The 4,866-nt window shown below is 36.8% G+C and overlaps 1 non-coding gene across 1 annotated transcript; it reads right to left on the reverse strand.

Moving 5' to 3' along the window:
* Nucleotides 1–3,901: 3,901 nt before the first annotated feature.
* Nucleotides 3,902–3,974, reverse strand: TRNAA-UGC (transfer RNA alanine (anticodon UGC)). Its single transcript has one exon. It is a non-coding gene; the product is annotated as a tRNA-Ala (tRNA).
* Nucleotides 3,975–4,866: the final 892 nt, after the last annotated feature.

The following is a 4,866-nucleotide window of genomic DNA, read 5'->3' on the forward strand; positions in this document are numbered from 1 at the left end:
TCAACAGATTTGCGTGGTTATAGACATATCATCATATTCAGCTTTTCAGATTTACATGTAGAGTAAGCAATTAGATTTTTAAAGGATTGGACTTTTCAAGGAGTGTTTATAAGGCAGAGGGCAAGAGTGAAAGATACTTACAAGTGTATGTTTATATTACTGGACCACTGCATAGGTTATGCATGGAGATGAGGATGTGATTGGGATGACAGGGAGTAGAAAAGTTGCAAAGTGAGCTGACTGCACATGAAGGACTACAGTAAGTGATCTGGGATGAGAGGGGATAGAAAGCAAGACAATAGGATTCAGTATTTCAGAGGTATTGGCGATGGTTACGTCAAGATTGTAACCATTAAAATGAACGGCTCATATGACCTGGATGGGAAGCTCATTGGAACAGAGGAGGTCAAGGAACCGAGAAGCTTGGATTTTGCATAAATAAATGGACTGGAGGTATTTCTGAGGTTAAAGGTAAACTATATGAGTCGGCAGTTTGAGATCAAGGCTTTGGAGGGACACACATTGATTCTGGCATACTTACTTCACTCTCCTTGTCTTTTGTCTAAATTACTAAGTTCTCAATGATATGAACACCTCTTCAAAGTTGTCTTAAAGCCAAGGACAATACTTAGTTAATATAAAACAAACAAAGAGCAAAGAAAAAACCTCAATAATTAATAATAACCAAGAATGAATCAACAAATGAATAAATGGATAGTAATCCTTTGCATTTTTGAGATAAAAGGAGAAGGGACATGCATTTTAATAAAAGTATTTTGTGGATAGAATAACCGACACCCAGAAGATAAATTACCGAGGATTACATGGCTTCTTAGTGCGTGAAATGAAACTAGATCTAGATACAAAGACCAATATATTTTCTAGGAGAAGACTCTTAAAAACATGGTCAGTGCTTAAATTTCAACATCATCAAAAGTAGATAAAGAGGCAGGAGTAGAGTTCAAACTAAAGTTTTAATACCATTGATGGAATAGCGTTCATGTGCAAACTAAGAACCAAGCACAACTTTGTCCAAACCTTTTGGAAACTCACAATCCCACTGTATTTCTGCCTGCCCTTTTGTTTATTTACAAAGCAAAATTTGCATTAAAAATCGCACACAATTCTGTGAGTGCTCTAAGAAGCAGGCTAGGGGAATCTAAGGAATTGAATCAGTGTTATTTTCACAATGGGATATGAAAATCCCTGGCCAGATGTGTTTACTGGTGAAGGGAGAAAGAAATTGGGCATATCAATAACACATGAGAACAATTTGAGGACCACAGTAAAATAGCTTATGGTGACAAGACCTAGGGGATTCTACCAGTGGAAGGACCACACCAGCAGAGAGAGAGAGAGATGGACAAATGTCTCATAAATCCTTATTTTTCCCCGTTCCATGATGTTGATTGCCTTTGTAATTGCATCGGTCAATACCCGAGCATCCATCTACATCCTAGCAAGCAGCTGACTGCAGATTTACAATTCCATTTCCAATTGTTACAGCAAGATCTTTCTTAAACCTTGGCCTTAGCTCTTTCTTCAGTTGGAAAGATGTCTAAATTAACTTTCCTTCTTCCCCTGTGCTCCTCCGCTTGAGCGTTCTCATGTTCTCTGCCCTCTAGATTTTAAAGGGCTAGTCAGTTATTCTCAATAAATATTGCTTAGTTTTTTTTTTTGATGTTATGAGTTTAATTGTTTGGTAATGATTCAAGTAGCTTCTCTTATCAGAAAAAAAATAAAATAAAAAGATAAATAAAATGCCAAGATTAAGAGGCAGAGTAAGTAAAATGGCTGGCTCACTTTTCTCATTTCCTTTTTTTTCCCTAAGGGATGATGTCTACCTGCTTCTGGTGAGTATGTGAGTGCAGTGTGTGTACATTTGTGAATGGATGTATCTGCATGTGGTGAAGAAGAGGAAGGCGTATTCATTTCATAGTTAGCTGTGGCACTAGACTCAAACTGGCAAAACACAGCAACCTAGGAAAAATTGTAAAGTCAAGATATATTATTTCTGAAAAAAGTTAACAATGTGTTTAACAGAAAAAAAAAGTGTAGCTGTTGAAATCAGGCATTTTGGGGGTAAATTCTGGATCCACCATCTTTTACTCCCTTGTTTCCTTCCCTGTGAAAAGAAATGTTACCTACCCTCCAGGTGTGCCTGGCATAGTGTATGCTAAATAAATATTGGTTCCTTTCTTCCATTCCCTGGACTCTGAGACAAGCTATCATGAATTCAAGGATTCTAATAAATCAATTGCTATTGATGTATCTATGAATCATGGCACTGAAAAAACATAAAATGCATGATATTAAACTTTTCCTTGAAATACTTAAAATTTAACTGAGAAAGTGGGATGTTCATAGAAATGATAATTATGATTATTACAAATAATAAGTGTTCCAAAAACTTAAATTAGCATTTCAGACACTGCGTCTGAAATGGTAAGATTACTATTTATACCAGTTCATAAAAGACTGATGAAAATAGGGGTTAAAATTATACTTACAAATTCTTAGGTAAAGCTGGAGGGTCACAGCGATTTAGTTTAACCTTCCCATTTTAAAGTGAGGAGACAGAGATTCAGACATGTGATGGGACTTGTACAAATCATGCCATTATTAAGTAAGTATCAGAGCAATTAAACAAAGCAAGCACAGAAGCAGAATCTATACATGTAACATCAACAAATTACATTCAGAGGAAGTGTGTATGTTCCAAGGCCATTTAATTTATTTTTAATTGCTTTAGTCTATAAATATACTCCTTTGGCCCAAGTAAAACTACTTTTCAAACTTAGTCTTTTTGATTGTGACAAATATTAAAATCACTTAAACAAACAGAGGGCAACATGATTTTGGTGGTGGAGAATGATTCATCTTTAAAGTTATATCATTAACTACTGTCACCCACTTTGGCTGGAATGTTCCACAGATACAAAGGTTCAAAGACATTATTAGTAGTTTCAAAAGGAACTTCCAAGTGAATGATTGCTTTGTACCAGGAGGGAGACAGCATTTGCCATCAAAATTTGGTGTTGTGTGGTTTCAGTTAAATCAAAACCTCTTTGGAAAAGGGATGGAAAGTAGAAATATCAGATCTACGTAATAGGTAGCTAGTTATTAAGATGAACTGGAAGCAAACATATATATATATATATGTTTGTTGATGTTAGCAAAAGCTAATATTGTGTGTTAATAAGGAAGAAACAAAATAAGAACGCGCCTTCTTCAATTGTCAGTTTGGGTCACTAGTAGGTACCTAGTATATGGAATACAGAAACATCTCGTGTAACTAATTTTTCCCCAGTGACTCCTGGCTTTTGCAAGTTCTTCCTCTTTCTGTTCTTCTGGATTCTAGGCCTGGAAAAATGGAGTTCAACAAAACAAATAGGGGAAAAATAAGCATTTCTATTCAAAATGGCACATAATAAACACGTGTAACTCATATTGTGTGAAGTCAGAAAATATGAAGAGATCACAAAAGGGTTAGAGAAAGTCAGATGAATTCATTACTGTCAATGAAATCCAGGAAACAGGCCTCTAGCTTTTAAAAATATATCAGGACACTCCCCATCACCCTTATATATGTATTTTTTAAAATTTCATCTCTATTTATAATCAGATGCAATGCAAAATGACATTCAGATCTTACTCAAGCATGTTTTATGGGGTCCTTCCAAGCATAGAATGCTGAGCTGAATAAGTTTTGTGTCTCATATTATGTTGCACCTCCTTTCTGAAGCCCTCCTGTGACGTTTAAGTACAATTCACTACTTAAATATGTAGTATCTTATTATCGCTTGTTATTGAATCTCTTGGGTTAATCCTGTTGCTCTAACTGAATTTTAAGCTTCTTTTGTTTTGGCAGGGGTAGTAATTAGGTTGTTTATTTATTCAATGGAGGTGCCGGGGATTGAACCCTGGACCTCGTACATGCAAAGCACGCACTCTACCACTGAGCTATCCCCTCCCCCTCTAAGCTTCTTAATGACAAACCTTATACTCAGTTTTTCTTCTAATTGTGTGTCCTTCACAGTGACTGAGTCAGGCCTTCAAGGTACAGTAGGGGCCCAAGAAACTTCCATATCTCTGAACTGAATAACAGAGTCTTGTTTACATCTCTTTAATCCATAAGAGAGAGTCATGTGACGTTTTAGAGAATGGAAGACCTTTAAGAACATAACGCGATTAGAAACTCAAATGTATTTAAAAAGCAAAAGGGGATGGTGCACACTCTTTCTTTGTGGATGCCTTGCAGTACGTAAGGGAGGTTGGGTAGAATTTGGCAGAGCGTTCCTTCCCTGACTCACAGACTCCTTTTCTGGGAGTATGTCTCCCTATTTCTGAGACTCTTGACATTTTATTTCTGAATTAATTGTATGTTCCCACGTTTAAGAGGTCATTATTGTTGTAGTTCACTATTGCAAAAAATACCACTGTCATTTACTACCTAGTTCCCTCTTGAGTAAGTCGAAGTTACCCCAGAAGAGTGAGAACTCCACGATACAAGTTTTACATCTGTTCCAGGTAGCTCTTCACAAAATCCTCCCTGAATCTTCTAACTGCAACCAGAAGATGTGCAAAGCTCCTTTATGGAATAAGACCCTTCAACTCATCTGGTCCAAGAGCTGGAAAAAAATTTGGAGCAGTTAATTTTACAGAGGAGAAAAGGGTAGCCCAGAAATGAAAGATGGCTTGACCAAGGGCACACGGTCAGTCCTTTAAAGTCTCCATGATTGCAGTAGCAATTATTTAGATTTAATTGGGTCTCCTGGAGCAGTGTTTCAACTCGAGGTGATTTTGATTGTCAGAGGACATTTGGCAACATCTGGCGACAATTTTGGTTTTTACAACTTGGACGGA

Source organism: Vicugna pacos, chromosome 24 (genome assembly GCF_048564905.1).
Source record: "Vicugna pacos chromosome 24, VicPac4, whole genome shotgun sequence".
In the NCBI taxonomy this organism is placed as follows: Eukaryota; Metazoa; Chordata; class Mammalia; order Artiodactyla; family Camelidae; genus Vicugna; species Vicugna pacos.